The sequence below is a fragment of the Trachinotus anak genome, unplaced genomic scaffold, assembly GCF_046630095.1.
Source record: "Trachinotus anak isolate AG129_WGS33_773 ecotype Australia unplaced genomic scaffold, CSIRO_AGI_Tana_v1 ptg000028l, whole genome shotgun sequence".
Taxonomy (NCBI): domain Eukaryota; kingdom Metazoa; phylum Chordata; class Actinopteri; order Carangiformes; family Carangidae; genus Trachinotus; species Trachinotus anak.
Window position 1 is genome coordinate 7,755,962 of NW_027273879.1, and position 21,477 is coordinate 7,777,438.

The following is a 21,477-nucleotide window of genomic DNA, read 5'->3' on the forward strand; positions in this document are numbered from 1 at the left end:
CAAATTATGCAAAACTGAAAACTAAAAAAAAAATTATAATCATAAAAATAGAAACCATTAGTAAGTAATCTTTGATTATATCAGTGATACCAATGAAATACAGCCTCCATGGAATATGAAATTCAGTCCACTGCTCTGGATAAGAAGAAATTTCAAGTGAGATCCAGCCAGGGACAGTTGGGAATCCCGCCCTGCTTCCCACACCCAACTGACCGGCCAGTGGAAAGCTCCATGTGAGCCGGCCAAGCCGCCAGTATGTCCCTGAGCAACCAGGGGATCCATTGTTGTTCAGGGTCAGGTTACAGCCTCACCACGGGGCCCCACCCTGCTCTCTTGGCAGTTCACGGCAGTTTTGAACAAAGTTGCCTCCTAATGCCAGGTTCCTTGACATGGATATCAAGAGAATCCTTTCGGAGAAGGAGGGGAGAGGAATGCCCAGAGAGGAAAAAAAAAAAAAGCCTCCTACACAACCACCATCTGCCTTAGAACTGGCTGTGTCTTTTCAGCCAGTCAGTCCCTACGCCACACCAAGTTAATGGGTGAGATTGTGTAACTGCTTTCATCTAGTCAGCTGGGGCTCTAACAGGCAGCGACTGAGCTGCTCAGATCCTCCTCTGAGCTGAGCTTCAAGGGCAGCCATTTTAGGAGCTGACTATGTGCGCTTAGGTGTTCAGCCAGCACACAACATGGACCCACAGATCTGATCCTCTTCCTCAAAGGCAGGCAGCCTGTCACTGGAGAGCTGCTGACAGAAATCTATCTGCCAGATGTACAGCACTGTACCCAAGCCCTCTGCCCACACTGCTCAGCAGAAAACATCTCACACCCTTGCCAGCCCGACTTTGCCTAGTCCTTTCATTTCTCAGGGAAATTATCTCTCGCATCAAGAGATTTTCAGGGAAAAGCTAGAATCCCTGTTCCAAAGAAAGACAGCATAGGTCAGATTGAGCGGCATGCACCAACACTTTGTGGAGAGAAATACTGCAAATGCGTTTGGTAGGAGCTGCCAACTACTTTCCACAAGGGGGTCTAAAAATGTGAGGCATGTCTGAACTTCTTTATCTCAGAGCTCTGCAACCCTGAGCCCTGAGGAGAAGACGAGAGAGGGGGCAGAGAGAAGCAGAAGGGGAGAGCTGGCCTGAAGGCGAAGGGTGGGAGGAGAAGGGAGGCAGCGAGGGAGCATGACGGAGCCACCTGGAAGACCTTCACTGGTAAGCAACAGAGGACAAAGCCATCAGACAGGGCTCCCCAGATTCCAAAGTCTACTGACATTTGTTAATCACCAACCGGTCTCTCTGCATCGGTGAGCTCTGCCAGCAGTCACACCCTCTACTCAAACTGGCTGACAGCAGCTGCTCTGTCTGAAAGAGGGCCTTTGAATAAGCTAGCATTAAGCTGATTAGGAGTACAGAGGTTTTGTCCTTAACTGTTGGTTAGTGCTACCATCTCATGCCGTCGGGGAGACAAAAAATCTACGGATGTGTTACATTCTTGTATGGCCAGCATCCTGGCGACAGATAATTTATCTGGCAAACAAGACAGGACATGCATCTTGTCAACCTGCGCAGCCTCAATAATTAATGACCCACTGATTGAAAATGACAGCCTGCTTTTTAAAGGAAAAATACAGTGGCAACAACAGCAGGTAGCCAGAGACATGGAAATTGATTTTTGCTGAGATGAGATGACAACATCAGGGGAAAATCAATACATTTTTAGTTTCAAGAAAGTTATAAAACAAAGAGAGGGGGGGAGGGAGAAGTGCAGAAGGTAACTGCATAGTACTTCACATTCTGATCTCCTCAGCCCAGGTAGACTCAAAGGAGAGCAAAAACAGACAGCAGAGAAAGATCTCATTGTGCCTGCAGAAGAGCAGCAAACGTTGCGTCACAGGGCCATTGAGAATTTGGCCTCTTGCACAAACAGGAGATAGAGAGCTGGAGATCAAGATGGCTACTCCCATCCTCTGATGTCAGCAGCCCTGGAGAACCCAACACACCGGATCTGATAGTGTGCTTAACAGTTGCTCAAGCGCAAATAACACACAGCGCGTATCATCATGGAATCCAATACAGAAATGCCACAAACTGTGGCCTCGGTTTGACCAGAGAGCTAAAACAGCACTTTTACAACACAGTCTCAACACAAATAAAACCAAAAAACTGGTATGATACTTGTTGTATTTACATGACCTCTTGCTCTATACAGATGTTTGTGGAGCTATATGAGGCTTTAACTCATCATATAGGTGTATGTGAATAATCTAGATGAACTTTAGTATAAGACAAAGATTTATTATAAAAGAGCAAATGTATGATTAAACTAGAAACAGCATTTTTCAAATACCAGCGATTTAAATTTTGATTTTAATAGATTTATGGCTCTGAAACACCACGCCAATGTGGTCAACATGTATTAGAGCTGTGAATGTTAGAATATCCAAAAACCTGGCTTCCACATCACATATTAGATGCGGCTAGCAGCACATCTCACTAGTACAAGGTTGGTTTGCTTACATGGATTGATTATTTTATCATACATACATCACAAGAGACAAGACATCCGGTGCACACCACTGTGGTAAAGCAAACAGGTTCATAACCAGCAGCTAATGCATGCTGGCACATTGAGTCTGAGTAAATAACTAATATTCCCATTCCCAACGATCCGGCGGCTTTCACAGGCACAACAATCACATCAGTGCCAAAAATCAGTGCCTTTCCCTCTTCTTAGAGATCACCACCCCACCCCCCCCATCACAACATTTTCCTCACAGTGATAATATGCACCTGTCTTTTACCTGACACATAACTCCACTTTAAGGCACTGCTATGAAATATGCCAACTTATAGCAATAAAGAATTCACTGAATGGTATGAGGCAATAATACATTTGGCCAAAAAGAGTAAGTGACAAAGAGCAGTTAATTGCATAACTTTTAAAGTCTCTTTTAAAGAGATTAAAGAGCTTACAGTATGAGGCACTGCATTTATATCAAAACTGATGGAACTGAAAACCACAGTCAAATCTTTACTGGCGTCAATGATGGGCTTTTACTGTGAAGCAGTTGCATCAAACAACTGGGTTTTTTTTTTTTGTTTTTTTTTTAAATCGATTAAATTATTGATTTTTTTCTTCATTGTATTGATTAATCTTTTATTTATCAAAAAGAAAAAAAAGCTCTGTGGACCGAGTTTACTTGCTTAGTCTGGCCAACCGTCCAAAACGTTAAGATTTTTTAAGAAGCTCTTAGCCGATTTTCTTCATCACAGAATGACAAGCCTCGGTGCAGCCTTTTAAAACCTTTGGATCTGAAGGCTCAATCATTCTCCTGAAATCCAACATCTGCTGATGCAAGTATGGGCCAAGTCAAGCAGCAGAAATATTTATTTTGGCACCAAATCTTTAATCATTCTCTTTACCAGAGACAACTGAGAGACTGTGAAACCAGAAAAAAAACGGAGGTAATGCTTTGGTTTGACAGTCATCCTACACCTGGTGACTGCATTATTAGAGCCGGGTAATAAGATAATTTGTAGCTGTACTGGTTTACATAGACATTTAACCTGCAATATTGCAGCTTTTTGTAGAGTGACTGCACTCAAAATCATCTGGCAGCCATATGGCACAAATACAGTAAAAAAAAAAAGCCCCTAAGAAACATAAATGGAAACTAGTTTTACAATCATGAAACATTTAACTGGACAGACTTAATTAGGTGCCTAATATTGTGATAGATAGTTGAGGATATACAACATATTTATGACATCTTAATCTGACTACACTGAAATTACTGTCACATTAATCAGTTAGTTGATTGATAAAGGAATCATCAGCATCTCTTAAAAAGTCTTCAGATCCTTTGCTGTGGTCGTAAAGTGTGGTCTGGTGGTTCAGGCAAACACCAGGCTCTGCCCATCACCTGGCTAATACCATCCCTAGAGTGAAGCCTTGTTGACCTAAGACTGGGACTATGGTTCACCTTTCAGCGTGACCATTAAGTCATAAGTTGAATTAAAGTCTCTGAATGTCAGTGTGTGGTCCAACCAAAGCCCAGACTTAAAGCCCATAGAGCAGCTGTGAAGAGAGCTGAAGATGGAAGTTCAGACACTCCCCATCCAATCTGATGGACCCTGAGAGGATCTGCTGAGAAGAATGGGATAAACTGCCCAAATCCAGCTGTGCAGAGCTTGTAGAGACTTGTCCAAGAAGACCTGAAGCTATCTGCTACCAGAAGGGCTTCTACAAAGTACTGAATTAAAGTTCTGAATATGTTGTTCAGTTTTTGATTGTCATTGAGGGTTATCGAGTGTAGATTACATTTTATCCATTTATAATTAAATCTACAACATGATAAACTGTGCAAAGGGGTTTGAGCACTTCCTGAAGCCACTGTAACTGATGTCTACAAAGCAAGTGAGGCTATAAAAAGATATTAAATTGCTTCCAATCTGAAATTTCCACTGTCCGAAAGGTCCGTAAGAAATGGCAGTTAAGGGGAACAGTGGGAGTCACAACAAGATGTGGAAGACCAAGAAAATTTCAGATAAAACTGCACATCTGCTGAGCAGAAGAGCAAAGCAAAACCACATATAACTGCAAAGGAACTGCAGTTAGCTGAGAGGTGGTGCACAAACAGGGTCTACATAGGAGAGTCATCAGTGGGAAACCCAACCTACGACCACATCACAAAAGTCCGAAGTCTGCAAAGCAACATCTGGACAAACCAGAGTCATTTTGGGAACAAGTTTCAAACAAAATAGAGCTTGTTGAGCATAATCACAATCACTAGGTATCTTAGGAGAAAACATACATGCACAGAATGGATTCCACTAAATATCAGCAAATTGTCCTGCAGTCAGTCAAGAAACTGAAACTGAAAAGAGACTGGTTTCTGTCTGAAAACTAACTCACACACTCAAACTGAATATTGTAGTAAATTGTGGTGTTAGTGAGTCAAGTGTTATGTGTTAGTTCGACACATAAAACGGGACCCCATCTGTGTAAAGTTCATTCCACCTAAGGATGCAACAAATGATTTATTTTCATTATTGATTTCCTCCATTAATTGATTATTAATTGTCAATAAAATGACCTAAACCATTTTGGCGATTATCTGGGGAAGGAAGTGAAGCATTTAGTGGCTGAAGAGCCAGATGTTTACCCCAGGAATTGGTAGAGACCCTAAAATCAGAGTTACAAGAGAGTGAATATTGGACTCAGATATTGAAAGTGTGAATAAAATATAATAAAAAGAAATTCAAATAAGATGATGTTTACAGTGCTTTGAGGCCAGACATGTTTTAACTCCTGCTGTTTTTCTTTATGGTGCTACGGGCTGCTACAGGCCCTGAAACCACAGCCAAGTAAGCCAGTAAGCAGTAGCCAGTAAGCATAATTAACTTTTGTACCATCAGCCAACATGCAGCCATTTGTGCTTGTACCTAAATTCACTGCCATGCACAAACAACATTCAGTCGAGACAGATTACACATGCACATAGTCACCGGGCGCCGTCACCACCTCAAATACACACAGAGTGCAGAACTCCAGTGTCAACTTGCCTTGGATTTTTCATGGCTGAGCCTCACCTGAAAGGTCTCAGAACACACATTAAAGCCACGGGGTCTGAATATGTCACAGAGCATTATTCCCTAAAAAGGATCTCCCAAGAATTTCTTAATACACGCTTTGGAAGTTATTTTAGTTCAGATTAGGAATGGTGCCCTCAAATGCAAGCCAGCCAAAATAACTGCATCTGGTTTGTAGCAATTCTTTGGCCTGCGTGCAGCTTACACCCTTGTTGGCTCACAGTTGGGCTTTTATCTGTCGGCACTGTAGCAGATAACAACACTGGTTCAGAAGAGAAAAGCTGGTCCGACCTGACTGACCTTCATAGTCCAATACTGTGCTGCTGCCTCATCCTTTCACTGAAGAATAACATATTGACAGATGCAACCACAACACTGCATGTAAAGTGGAGATATGCTGGTGCTGTGTGTCACTACGCTGATCGTATTTTTGGTTGTTTTTTTTCTTTTTAACAGAATTTCATGAAAAGCAAATCAATTGAAACGTATTTTCACACCAATGTTATGTCCCCTCGCAGAAAAAAAAGCAGTAGGTTTCCTGCTACAGAGAAGGCACCAACATTTACAGTAAACATGGTCTTCCTGCAATAAGGAGACTGCAGATGGTGATGAACGGTGGAGAGGAAAGTGAAGGAAGTGAAAAAGAATAAAGCGACAATGAGCCACTGATTTCAACAGTGGCGTTGCAACAAAGGATCACTTTTTATCAGTTAATTATTAATTTCCTTTATGCACCAATTTCTCATTTATTCTATAAAAGATCATGAAATAGTGACAAATCACAGTTTCCCACAGTGGTGTTTTTAAAACCACTACCGTTAGTATTTGTGGTTTTAAGTGTCAACAACTCTCAGATGAACTGTTGTAAAATTTGGTTCACACATTCTTGTCCTCGTCTGGACAAATATAATAAACCCGAACAGTATATATACACATGTCTAAAAAAAAACGCTTTAATCTAATAGACTTTGACACTGAATTTTATTTGCAATGCCACAACCTCACCACCTGAAACTGACAGACTGATATCCTGCGGTGCTGATGAGCATATCTGTTTCACTGCAACTGTGTTGTGGCTCTCGTGTGATAACACAAGCAGTGAGCTGGACGGTAGCCTCACCCCTCCCTGCCTGCGCTCAGAGCAGAGAGCTTCCTTAAACGATCACATGGTGCTGCTCATTTGAGGAAGACTGAATACACAGAGATGAGACATCGATCCCACCTGGCCGATCAATGGACCAGGCCTTTTCAGAGGAGATGTGAGGAATCAATAATGTTCAGTATGAACGTTTTGTCATAACATTCTTCAGACATCTGCCGAAATGGAATGAAAGGGATGGGAATGGCATTAAGTACAACAGAAAAGACCAAAATAGAGCTGGAAATACAACAGCAATGCCATCACACATCTCCCGTAGCTCTTTGGAAAACATTTCAACTTATAATATTTTGATTATAGTTATTCTAAGTTTAGATTAAACTCAGACTTTAGTGTTCTTTCCATCTGGAATAATAATTTTTATAGATTCTGTTTTAGTTTTTGGTGCCTGAGGTCAACATGAAGACCAAAAATGGCAGATTGAGAAGTATCATTAATCACCTTTTAAGATAAATCACCAGCTATGCAGCTACACATCTGGGTCCTCATCACAGTAATGCTGAGGCCACATCATGTTAATAATGAATCAGGCAACTGCGGATGGTCCAAAAGTCCACAATGTCTCCTAGAGTGGATAAAATCATCAACATTGTCAAGAGATATTATCTGCCACCTGACTAAAGACACTGGCGTTAATCTGACAACAAATCTGTTTCAGGAAGCATATGGCATTCAGAAAAGTAGGTCAACCATTAACCAGCTAACAGCCTTCACCAGGAACATTCTTCTACCACTCCTTCACCAGGAGAACCAAGTCCATCTGACGTATCTGATGATGAAGCAAAATACTGTAAAACTGCAAAGCAAAGCTAAGTAATCTACATTTTAAAATGAGAACTAAAACATTTTTCATCTTACAAATTAAAAGTTGAATTCAAAAGCAATCAAACAAACCCTCGCCTGTTCTCTGACCTTTCTTCTTCTGTTATACTACAGTGGCTACAGAAAGTATTCAGACACCTTCACATTATTGTATTGTAGATTTCATTTTGAATGGATAAAAAATTGCCATTTCTGCCCATCAGTTTATACTCAATAACCCATAATGACCAAGTGAAAACATGTTTTTAGAAATGTATTAAAAATCAAACCTGAAATCCCTTATTTACAAAAATATTCAGACCCTTACTTAAGTACTTTGCAGAAGCCCCTTCTTGTTTAAGTCTCTATAAGCTTTGCACACCTGGATTAGCCATTTCCCATTTTTCCTGGCAGTTCCTCTCAAGCGCCATCAGATTGGAGGGGAAGCATTCAAGCTGCCATCCTCAAGTCGCGCCACAGATGTTCTCTGGGTTTAAGTCTGGGCTTTGGTTTGGCCACTCACTGACAGTCACAGACTTGTCCTGAAGCCTCTCCAGCGTTGTCTTGGCTTTATAGCTTTGGGTCATTGTCGTGCTGAAAGGTTGGGTCGCCCCAGTCTCAGGTCACATGCTCTCTGGAGTAGGTTTTCTTCAAGGACCTCTCTGTATTTAGCTGCATTCATCTTTTCTCTCAACTCTGATCAGTCTCACTGCTGCTGAGAAGCCCCCCACCCCCAACCCCACCACCCCCACCACCTGCCACCACCATGCTTCATCATAGGGATGGCATTAGCCAGGTGATGAGCAGAGGCTGGTGTTCACCACAGATAGTGCTTGGAGTTCTGCCCAAAGGGTTCAATTTTTTACTCATCAGTCCAGAGAAATTTTTCCTCATGCTCTCAGAGTCCTTAAAATGCCATTTAGCAAACTCTTAGTGGGTGTCACATGCCTTTTACTCAAAGTGGCTTCCGTCTAGCCACTCTACCATAAAAGTCTGATTGATGGAGAGCTGCTGAGGTGGTCGTCCTTCCAGCAGGTTCTCCCTTCTCTGTAGAGGACTGTTGAAGCTCTGTTAGATTGACCATTGGGTTCTTGGTCACCTCCCTGACCATGACCCTTCTTGCCCAGTTACTCCTTTTGGCTGACTGGCCGAAGAGTCCTGGTGGTTCCAAACTTATTCCATGTCACAATCATTGAGGCCACTATACACTCACAAGCTTTAGAAATGGTTTTATACCCTCACTGTGATCTATGCCTCACCACACTTTTATCACAGAGCTCTACAGAGTCCTGACATGCAGTGCGAATCATGGCACCTTATATACATAGATGTGTGCCTTTCTAAACAAATCAAAAGTCTAGACAAGTTTTCACTTTGTCACTGTGGATTGGTTGACCGTTATCCACTTTTGTTATCCAAAAGTGAAGAGGTCTGAATACTTTCTGAAGCCACTGTACATTTATCATTAACCATTATCTGCATAATTGCTCTATGTTGCCCCAGTTGCCACTGTTCAGCCAAAGTTATATGGGACTGCTTTAAACCGACTAAAAGGAAAGTCTGCCCACAATGAAGGACTGCTCCACTTGACTGCACTGGTTCACTCTTGGAGACAGGAAGTACGTTTCCCTCCAAGTATTTGAGGTATTTACCCATCAACAGAACATTTCTTGAATTAAATTTTAATTCAATATTTTGTGTTAATTTGTTAAATTTGTAAAAATATCTCCAGATTATTTTCACTTGAAATGTATTCTCCTTTTCAGATGCTGTTAGAAACCTTTCAGCCACAATAAGAATATGAAACTTTTTTCCTTTCCGTTTTTCTTTTTTACTTTGCACATCAGTAAGCATTATCTTCAAGGTGATGACCACTACCTCAATGTGCCATTGCTTCGTATCTAGGAGTCAAGATCAAAATGTTCAACCTTGGATTCATTAGATCACAAGTTCCACTTCTTGTCATGGGAATCAACATTCTTGTAAAATTTACATGTGCTTTTTGGTGAGAACTTAAAGTCCTATACTGTTGTCTACTGCTTAGTTTAGAAGTACGTAGAACACATAAAACCCCTTCTAAGTGCATGTTGTGGAGTGACTCTGCTATACAGTCCCGCAGTTATTTTTAGCTTGCTGTTGGCCTCTTGGTAGTTTTTCCTTTAGAGCTTCCTCTTTACATGAGCATCTATCATAGAAAGCTGGCCTGATCTAGATAAGGTCCTGATGGTGCCATTATTTTTCCAAGTCTTGAAGCTTGTTTTCACAATGTTTCAGAAAGAAAATGGAAAGGGTCTTGAATCTGATTTTATGTGTTTTTCCTAATCTGAGATAGGAGAAAGAAAGAAATGTTACCATGGCTCCTTTGATATTCCCTTAAAATCTGGTTTTACTTGATCTAATTAGAATCAGTGCAGTTAATTTATGCAAAATTAGCTCACATCATTATTTTAATGCAACTAATTGAATCTCAAAACTATTACAACCCCAAATTAATGAGGTATGTGCATACTTCTGGAACTGAAATGTTTACCCATTCTTAGCACAGAGCCTTTTGCGCTTAACTTTCTTTTACTGGTTACTTTAACTGAATGAATGAGAAAAGAAAAGCTGCATTTTTTTTTTGTGAAACCAGCTCAGTAATCCCAGATTTTCTCAGAGGACTGGTAAATACAGGTGCAGAGCCTTTCAGACGCTGCAATCCAGCGAGCTTTGCTGATCTGTCTGCAGCCTGACCTTCACTAGTGTCACAATCAGAGGGCATAAAAAAGAAACACCTCACAGCAGCAGGCCCAGTCGACCCTGAAGGATTCTGGGTAAAGGAGAAGTTCATGTAAGCTTAGCACCAACCTATTAAGTTGACTGGACGCAGGTTTAATGGAACAAAATGAGGCAAGATGATGCAGAACTGAATTACGCACTATTGCTGCCCTTAAAGCTGGTTTACTTAGCGATACCATGCTTGAAATATCATCTGATTCAAAATCAAAGCTAATGCATTACACAATATGAGCATGTACCAACTCCGTAATAAAGGACAATGAGCACAGCCTAAAGGACTGAAGGATTTTGATCTCTGGACCTCAAAGTATTCTGCTGACTGAGGGCCTTCAAGCAAGTTCTCACATCAAAAAGAAAGACAGACAAGCCGAAAGAGGCAGAGAGGGATGTCATTAGCATGACTTTCAGTTGCAATACTAATCCCAGGAAGAGATGATAATTTTCTACTTTATGTCTGGGTCGTCCATACTGCAAGGTCAGACGGTGCCTGTGTCAGCCTGTCTCTCTCTGACAGATGGTTACCTGACATCACCCACCCAGTCAGACAGCCTTTAATACTTAATATCACTGCACTCGCTCTCCTCTTTATATTCCTTCTTTTCAAACCAAGACATTTCCTCTCGCAATCCAAGACATCCAACTTGCTAATTCCATGTTTCTTTCTAAAGCTGCACGGGAAAAAAAAAAAAAAAAAAAAAGAAGCTGGCCATCATGGTACAAGTAACCTTGCTCCAAGGGTAGCCTTTGTGCTTAGCAAAGGGCTCAGATTGTTCCTCCTGAAAAGGGGGACGGCTGCAACAGAGAGCACTCAGTAGCAACATTTGGCCTCTTTTGCACTGAAGATAATGACCAAGCAGATTAAGAGGAGACAAGCATTAATAGCCATCTTCCGTGAGGTTACTGTCTTCAGGTTGTCATGGTGAAAACTCACCATTGATAAATAAATAAATAAAAATACTTGTCCATTCAAAATGAAGCGCTTCCACTCTTTTACATCTCCTGCATTTATGTTTTTATCAAAGGTAGTTGTGTGACCTTGCCGCCTGAAATTTTCACAAAGCAACAAAACAGGGGGCTGGTAAATCCCTCAGCTAAAGCCTGCTGGGTGTGAAGGTTAGATAATGAATACCCATACATAGTCACTCTCTTCATTCCTGTTAACAGCACCAAAAATGAACCTTTTCATCTTAGCTGATCTTTTCTGTGGCCACTGCCGTGTCTGCTCAGTGCAAAAAGCACCAAATGAAAAATGCAGTTAATAACGTTAAGTCAGAACCCAGGAAATCAAGTAGCTGTGTGAGGAGAAGAGGTGGAAGCAGGCAGACATGCATGGCTGGAGTTCTCTGGAAGTCTACTGCTCAACCTTCTTTTAGTATAGTCACCTCACTTGGCTGCTCTCTCCTTTCTCTCTCTCTCTCTCTCTCTCTCTCTCTCAGGGCTGACAGAATTATCTTCTGCATCAGAGCTGAGGCTGGGCCAACGCTCCACACAGAGGACTCCATTTCACACAGCCAGCCCCACTGTGGCCAAGGAGACGCAGCCAATCACGCTGGAGTATCAGTGGCATGGCCATCCACCATTTTGTGCTCCTCAAGGTCTTTGACTGTCCTGCTCAGCTGAAGTGGAGCTGCCTCTGCTCGCTCTGCTATCTTGTTACACAGATGGAAGTGTTTAACTTTAAGAGCACAGACCTGAGCGAGCAGCTTCCCCTCCTGTCGGTTCCTCTGCAGACTGTCATGACAGTCAGCAAAAGCAGAAGTGAGATGTGTGGTTTGTGTTCGCCTCAAAGATGGCCACCTAGAGTGCGACTCTGATGTTCTTCATAGGCTGAAGAGATCTGAGGACAGTGTCTCTAAATAGGAAGCGTTCAACCGCCCCGCCATACAAATCTTTAAGCAGATATGCGTGTTCCTCTGTAGATAACAATACGAGTCACCCAACATGTTCTAAACATGTGTTGGTGCTTTTACGGGAGAACTACAAATCCAGATTTTCTAGACTGAAAAGCATAAAAGATAAAACTTGGGGCAACCCTCAGCAACATTATTAAATATTCCATCCAAAAATGATTAAGTGCACAATTTAATTAATAGCCTTAGGCGTGATTATTTTTACAATTTTATATGGGAAGGAATAGGTAGATATATTTGGTTTTCTCAAGAGGTTTCTTCCCCTGAGCTCGAACAAAAAAATTCAGAGAAAAAGAAAATTCTATCAAGTACTGTACACAAGTAGGCTACAGCACCGCGCACAATTCACACGACTACAATGTGCGTGCTCACAGTCAGATATGTGAGGCTGAAAATATGATTCATACAGATCTCCTGCAACTGCAACACACCAGTTCAAGGGCTAAATAAACACCACTGGAGCGTTGGGTGAGTGAAGGATGACCAAGGACAGATCCTGGAGAGAAACCAGGAAGTGTATTTCCACAAGGACAATTACTCCAGGAAAGCTTACATTCCACACAGCCTTGCAGTCCATCTATCCTAGGAAGCCATTTCCTGACATAAATCAATCGGCTTCTGTCTGGAATAAATTCTGTATCATCTCAGATAACGTATGTGAAGAACTGTGAAGGAACAACGTGGATTTAAGCCAGCTCTCCAAGAGACAAATTTTGGTAAACATGGTAACTAGTGATCCAGTGTCCTTCTCAAACCATCTTCCACTGATTATCTCACCTCAATCAAACTTCTAAAAACCTTTTAGAAGTTTCATTCCTGTTTCCTTTGTCTTTACTAAAAAGTCTTCAGCAGTATCTAATTCAAGAGTTCAAGAAAAGGCTGCGAGATGCACTCAAAGGCTTCTCATAAGTGGTGCTCAGTGGACAACTGCCAGAAAACGCTGCAATGCTGACTTCCTTGTAAGCCTGACATGGCAGTTACTACAGTTACAGGGAGTGGGTGAGGTTACAAGCTCGTCAGGATGGAGTATTTCAGAGTGACCAAAAGAAGACACAGGAAACAAGACAAAAAAAAGAGCTGAAAAGTCAGAGAGAGCCTGGTTTCCTCGCTGAAACGTTGGAGGAAAGGCTGTGTGATGATGTCAACCTTTTTACAGCTACTGATTAAATTTAACCTTAGAGAAGAAGTGAAGTTCCTCTCCAGGTTCGCCAAACTGACCTCTTGAGGCAACTCTACAAGTTTGAGAAGGGAAAGATGAGAGACCCATCAATATTAACTTACCACTGAGACCTCCTTTCCAAGCTCCTAAATATTTAATCGTCCTTGGACAGCTCTGTTGCTTCGTAGGCCGAGCCAGTGTGGATCCCTTCTACAAGACCACTCCTGTTCCTGCTCAATGAAGGCCTTGTCCGGTGGCACCACACTGCCCAAGGAACGGGCGTCTCCAAAGAATTCAGGATTTTTTCCACCACAGGCAGCTCGAGGCTGACAGAGTTGGTTCACTGTGTCTTATTAGAGAAGGGCATAAATCCTGAGCCTGGGCTGGAAACCTGAGGACGCTGTATAGACGGCTTAATTTATCTCACCGGACAAACTGTTTCATCAGCACGGCCACGTTATACCTGAAGTCTTCCTTTTATATAAACTAGCCCACTATCTGACCAAATTGTGCCAAAAAGACAGGCAAAGATAGACACAAGTGTCTCAGCTACAAGCCTTTTTTTTTTTTTTAAGCAGAAGGGGAAAGACGACGTTGAACTGTTGATGTTCTGATAGAAAGCAGAGAGGAGGAACCAGTTCTGCAGCAGTGTAACGTGGCAACTGACAACAGAAACTGGAATAACACCTCAAGCAAGCCACTTCCTTGTTCTAAAGCCTGACATGATGCTGTGTTATGGTCTTTCAAACAGGCCCATAGATACATACACAGCATTAAATTATTCAGTCGATCAAGGCAGCTTTAAATACAATCCAACACAATCAAAGCTGGTGGCCCAAGAAGGAAATAAATGTGTTCACGGAGAGTAGAAGGTCAGAAAAATGCAAGAGCAAGTAGTGACATTCTTTTTTTTTTTTTGGCTGTGCTGCAATGACTATAGTGTTGTGGACGTGGGGCCTGTGTGTGTCAGCACACTTACAAGTGTAGCAGCAGGGCCAGGCTGCATCTCATGAGCCATGCATCATGTCAAGAAAGCACTCACTGGAGCATTTCAATTTGCTTTTGTGCGCCTCCCTAGCCTTCTTCACTGCCCCAGGTAGAGAAGAATGGAGGAGTGCATCACCCAATGTGAGTGAGTGAATGAAAGAGAGGGAGGGAGGGAGGAAGAGAGAGCAGTTGTGTGTGTGTGTGTGTGTGTGCGTGCGTGAGTGTGCGAGTGCAAGGGACCCAGAAAGAGTATCCGAGTGAGTGATGAGCTTCACAACCGCTTCCTCCCAGTGTTCAAACCATCACAGAAGTCTCTCCTGTTTAATCCTCTGTCCTCTCTGTTGAGCTTTTTTAGCGTAATCCTGAAATACCTTGCAAAAATCCAGTTATGTAATTTTTTTTTTTCTAAAAGTGTCTCCCATAGCTCAGTTCTGCCCTGTCACCTTAAAGCTGAACTGCAGCAACAATCTGCGTTAAATATTTTATGCAGAGGTAAATTTCAGCCAGTTTGATTTTGACAGCCTTTGTCGCGCTCCAAACGTGACACAAATATTTACTTTAGGCCATGAAATTACAATTAAACCCACAAGAGTCAACATGGAAAATGAAATATTTATGTCAGAGTTAAATGTTTACGTGGTTATGAGATAGTGCGGTATCTTATAGCATGTTGCAAGGTACTTTGAATAATTCACTGCTAACTCACACACACACACACACACACACACACACGATCCCTAAATGCGGTTTGCCTCCAGTCCCAGAAACCAAACAGTATCTCTAGGTTGTGTGGTGGAATATTAACATGCCCCAGGGTGCTCTGTGTCATTTAGCCCCTGATAAATTGATTATACACAAATTTATTTAAAGATATGCACCATGTAAGGAGAGAATTAATTAAAATACTTAAGATGCTAAATTCGACTTAGGAGGGATACAACTAATAATTATTTCCATAACCGATTAAAGTGATGATTTTTCTCTTGATTAATCGATTCGTCTTTTTGGCTCAGAAACATTTGAAAAAAGAATCACAGTTGAGGACATATTCAGACGTCTTGTTTTGTTTCAAATTTGCTAACTGTTTCACCGTATGAAACGGTTCACGACGTGAAACAGATAAAAAGAGGAAAAATCTCGTGCTGGATAAGCTGGAACCAGAAGATTTACTGAAACCGATCAATTTTCTGTCGATCAAATAATCAATTCATTAACTAAAACTTCTCATTTAGGACCTCAAGACATGACCTCGAGATTGGCTAAAATGCAAGGGCCACCTTAAGGCCCTTTGCTTTTTAGGTTTTTTGATTCACATTTACATTGTATAATACCAGACAGGTCTGTAATTATTTAAATTACAAGGTAATTTCCACACAGAGGACCTGCAGACTACGGGGGCCTCTGAGAGTCTGTGGCCCCTAAGCAGCTGCCCACTTTGCCCTTTTAGTAATCCAGCCTCGCTTTACTGCAACACAAACTAATGGAAATGCCATCTCTGCCACGGCACAAGCAAACAGCCCTGACTCACATGACCTTAACCGGGGAGCTGAGCAGAAAACCTGAGCACACAGAGCGGCTACTGCTGAGGCAAGAACACGCTTTACAATCGAGAAGGAGTCAAGAATGTGTTGAAGGCTTGTGAAAGTTACAGCAGGATCTCTAAGTGCAAAGAGACAGCACACTGTGTCAGAGACAATCTATAGCCTCTGAGCTTTCTTAAAAAAAAACAAAAAAAAAACATCACAATCGCATCCAGGTTTACATCACTGGGCTCATTTGAAGAACATCCACTCTCCACCAGACTATTTCCACTGCAGCCGCCTGCGAGACGAATGTGTCGACCGCAGCAGATTCCTGCCCAGCCGTCCGCTATCGGCTCCTCCTTGAGAACCTGTTTGCCCTGCCACGCCAGGGAGAAGGAGCATCGCCACCATTTTGATTGCTCTTCTCAGCCCCAGCATTGTCGCAGCACAGTGTGTCAAGCTCACAGTCTCCTTGTCAGCAAGATTTCACACAGTGGCCAGGGGAACTGCAGAGCGTAGCACAGCCACACTCTCACACAGCAACAGCTACACACACACACACACACACACACACACACACACACACACCATGGCTTGCAAACACACCTCCACTCTCCTGACAAGCTGGTCAACAGATACTTTTAGGATATAATGTGTGAAATGTCACCAAAGACATAGAGTACCTCACAACATAGAGCTTGTTAATAAATGACCAGCAGCCTGTTCCATGAGTCCGAATAACTTTTAAACATGCTCAAAACACCAAATAAACGAGTGTAATCGCGCAGTAACAGGCACACGTGCTGCCCAGTAAACAGAGAGGACACCTGTGTAAGCAGCTCAAACACTTGACTTTCATATTTGCAGCCAGCAGAGCGTAGGTGACAGCAGTAACTTCACCAAAAGCTCATCCAAAACTAAGAAACAAGAATCATCTGGAGAACTTCCTTTAAGAAACTCTCTGCAACAGCCAGTACTTCACTCTCTCACACACACACTCACACACACAAACAGAGAGAGAGAGAGAGAGTGTGTGTGGGGACCACTTTGTTGAACATTAACCGCCTGCATGGCCAAAACACTGCATTATTCAGCATTAAAATTCCTATCTCATCCATGTGTCCCTCAGCCATCACAGTCACAAACATGTACTGTCCAAAACTGTCAGCTGCACAGGTTTAAAAAAACAACAACAACAACAAAAAAAAAACATTTAGATATTTTACAAGCCAAGTTGTGTTTAATTATGTAAATGAAAGCTGGGAGTCCATGGAGGTTAACCTTGAAAGACCCACTAAATGATCTCGCCTCACTTTTTCAGAGTTCTTCTCCTTCCTCTAGCAGACGAAAACTTCACAGCTGAAAAAAAAGCAGAAAAAGAAGCAGAGGAAGAGGAAGAAGGAGAAGAAGCAGCAGCAGAAGAAGAAGAAGAAGAAGAAGAAGAAGAAGAAGAAGAAGAAGAAGAAGAAGAAGAAGAAGAAGAAGAAATTGTGGCCGATCTTTTTTTTTTTTTTTTCCTGAACACAACCTTTGTTCTGGCGTGAGGGATCCTGCCTGTCTGACTCCAGGGCTCTCCTTGGAGACTCATCTGCTTTCCTCCATTTTATGGTGAAGCCCTACTAGTATGACACATACCTGACTTGAGACCAGTGACAGCAAATAGACATCCACACAGTGCAGGGGAGCGAGCGGCTAACAATGTAGCAGTAAGCGCCCAGAACACACACACACACACACACAAAAAACACAAATCAGAATAAATCTACAGAAAGCCACACTGCGCTTACATTCATATCACCACCACCAAGAGACATCTAGCTCCAACCCTGTGGAGAACCGAGTCAAAACCGCCACCAGATAAGGTTTCTTTTTGAAATAAATGGAGGGGAGCACATACAGCCTCCTCTCACTGGACATGGCTTTCATGGAGAGAGTGTGTGTGTGTGTGTGTGTGTGTGTGTGAGTGTGACTGGACCAGCGGCTATGCCAGCTCCTCTGTGTCGCTAATGGAGGCTGGTTGGGGAGAGGAGAGCAATCCGTGCAATGGCTTCTCCATGAAGCTAACGCGCAACAACACGCACGGCCGGGGAGCGGGGGACGCGCAGCCGGGGCCAGTGATTCCCCTGGCCAGACATGTCAGAATAACAAAAACACTCCGCTCCGGTGCCGCTGAAACACGCAGGCGAGCCTCTTTACACCGCCGCGTCCATTTCCGTGTGTCACTTTGACAACAAACCGAAAGGCGACATAGCGAGGAAGCGGCGGGGTTGGTTAGGATATTAAGTGGGGAAGCGAGAAGACCCACTTGACTTTGGCTGCATGGGGTGCCAGCCGGAGCGCCCACCACCCGACTAAAAAAAAAAAAAAAAAAAAAAAGAATCTCCTCTCTCCTTCACTCCCAAGTCGGCTGGACCTGGACTATAAGGAGGAAAAACGGCGTGGGGGGGGGATCAGCTCTTTCCAGGTCATTCACGAGGCGCTCTCCAAATTATATCCCATGATCTACCATACCGACGTTCTCGCAGACCTTGAAAGACCAGCCGAAATCTTGGCGAAACTGGAAATATAGTGCAAGAGGGTGGGGGGGAAAAAAAAAACTCACTAGTACAATCTTCTCCTCAAGCGATCCTCCCAAAAGTTGTCCTCGTATTTCATGCGTGCGCCCGGTCGTTCTAATGGATGATCGCCATCTTTCCTGCTTCTCCTTTGCTGCAGCTGCAGATGACCTGAGATCCGTCTGTCTCTGAATAATGAGCAACCACACAGACAAGGAAGACAATCTGCAAAGCAGGCTACACAAAGAAGTTTGGGAGACTAGCAAGCACCAGAGGGTGCACAAGAGTTTACGACGAGACGAGGGAGCATCAGCAGGATGGACAGCGTCTATGTCTGAGAAGCTCATCCTTCATCTAGACTGAAGTCAGATAGCCTGCAAAGCCTTATCAGCGGCTCAGACCACCAGCAGATACATGCGGGCACCGTCAATTTTATATAGGCTTTCCATACCGTGTCTGCCACGTCATGGGGTTATCTGCAGTTCACTTTGGTGGTGATGATGCTGCTTCAACACCTCAACCACACAAACAACACAGATAGATAGATAGATAGATAGCCAGACAGAGAGATAGATAGATATATTTTTTTTAATGCAGAGTTAACACACACCCCAATGTTATGAAATAAATAAATATATCCATATAAAAAAATAATAATAATTTAAAACAATTACCAGTAACATTCAACACTTTTATATAAAACTGCCTCTATCCACTGATCACACTCCCCCACAGGTTTATCACATTTATTCAAAATTAAAGCAAAAAATAGATTCACATGGAAGCGTTAATTCATTCTGTCCCTCATTAATAGATAAATGAATAAATAAATAAAGAAGAGGACGGCTGATGTGTTGCAGTACACTGTCATTACACAGTATAGTAGACATGCTGCTGCTGCTGCTGCTGCTGCTGCTGCAGGCTGCTGCTCTGTCCACCAGCTGCTAACAAAGAGGGAGCCCAAGACAAAAGGTGCAGGGTCCTGCTCAGATGTATGTCAGAGTAAAGGATGGGTGGGTGGGTGACGGGTGGGTGACGGGTGGGTGGGGGTTGAGCGTCACGCAAGGGAGGGTGTTTAGTGAGGAGAAGAGTCTACCTTGCATGATTGAGTGATGATAATATTATTGGACAATGTCTATCTGTCTTGTTGGGAAGAATGTGTGAGTTTATTGCCGTAAACGTTGCACTGAAAGATATCGAGATTATTCATACAGTGGAAGTGCTCTTGTCATGTTGTTGCACTGCAGGATGTTTTTAAGAATGTCTACACTCTACATTTTTATAAAAATGAGTTCTATTGTCTTTTTATCTTAAGACTGTGAATTTGAACGCATCATGCAAAGCACACTTTTTTTCTGTAACACAGTTTTTGCAGCTACAGTATTTTGCAAAGTTTTAGGCACATGTAAAAATAAATAAATAAAAATGCTGTAAAAAATAATGCCATGAGTAGTTTTTATTCATCAGTTAACTTCACACGAAGTGCAGTAAACAGAAAAACCAAATGCAAATCAATATTTGGTGAGACCACCCTCTGCCTCTTCTCCTGCTTACACTCGCGCACAGTGGTTCAAGGTTCTATGCGGGTAGGTTGTTCCAAGCATCTTGAAGAACGTGCCACAGTTCTTCTGTGGATTTAGGCCACCTCAGAGTCTTCTGCCTCCTCATGTAATCCCAGACAGACTCCATGATGTTGAGATCAGGTCACTGTGGGGGCCGCACCATCTGTTGCAGGACTCCATGCTCTTGTTTCTGAAGACAGTTCTTTAAGACTCCGGCTGTATGTTTGTGACCAGTCAGATTCCTCCAGCATGGTGTTGCGGGATTGATAAAACATCACAGCACAGTGGTGTATATGAATCATACAATAAAGCTTCATTTCATTAAAGATTATCCACCCTTTGGTATAAGACATATTTGTCTTGCAGAATTATGGTGAAAGATTATAAAGCACACATATTAATAATGTATTTTACATTATATTCATCTGAATGCCAGAATGTTTATTCTTTAATAGTTGCTCATAGTAACTACCTTCCTCTACATGATGTACACAGTAGTGTCAGTGAGATGCATTGGGTTCTTTTCTTGCCTTTTGCAGACAGTAGATGGCAATAATAACATCTACCCTGATTATTCAAACAAAAGCGTGTGAACTGTTTGTTCTGAGTTTTTTTTTCTTTGTTAGTTTTCAGTTAAACAGCAACTTTTTATTCCTGCAGAAAAACTTATTTTCTTGTTTCCTAACAATTCTGTCTCTGACGTGTATATGCCTGAAAAACTTCGGCTACAAATCTTGTTGTGAGCGGGCTCACTAGTGACTGTTGTCTGATTTACAGGCAGAGACACCGAGAGGAATTAAATTTGTGTAAGATACAGACAAAGTTAATCATGCTTGACAAGTGTTGGTGTTGCCTCTTGCAAGTTATCAGTGATGGATTGTGAAATGCATATATTGTTGTGGAATTTATTAGAAGAGTGATATGCAGTCACCAGCTTACTGTCTGTGTCACCAGTGCAAGTACAGGGTTTGATTCTCTACAATGCTACGCACAGTGTCTAAAGTATGCGACGCCCTTGGAGCTGAATCATGTGAGAATATGAAATATACAATGTGCTGTTAAGCATAAGGCGACAGATGGAAACAGGAATGAGCCTTTTTAAAAGCACTTCCATAGTGCCAGTTCTCCTGTCGCAGTGACGTACATAGCCCCATGTATTTCCCATACACTGTGGCAAATGATCACTTGCTCCAAAACTGACTTCCTCCTCCTTCAGGGTTACCTCTGATGCCCTGTTTGTTCATTCATGCTTTTTTTTAAAAAAAAAAAAAAAAGCTTAAAAAAATACCTGTCTTATTTATTCCAATATCATTTTGATGTCTCAACAGATCTTTGAAGGAATGTCTCTAGAGGCACGATGTGTGAAATATACACAGCCATGCAGACACACACACACACACACTGTGTTGACAGTGCGTCCTGTGGGTGCCAGGTAGCAGCCGGGGTTTATCA

At 42.4% G+C, this 21,477-nt stretch overlaps 1 protein-coding gene across 5 annotated transcripts in view; it reads right to left on the minus strand.

Annotated features, from left to right (window-relative positions):
* The window catches only part of znf462 (zinc finger protein 462), a 50,127-nt gene extending 31,302 nt beyond the window's left edge, over positions 1-18,825 (minus strand). The window contains exon 1 of one of the 5 annotated variants that reach the window (XM_071466553.1): positions 18,511-18,825. The gene's annotated coding sequence lies outside the window, so the exon portion shown is untranslated. The other 4 variants (XM_071466548.1, XM_071466551.1, XM_071466550.1 and 1 more) reach the window with 4 other exon arrangements.
* Positions 18,826-21,477: the final 2,652 nt, after the last annotated feature.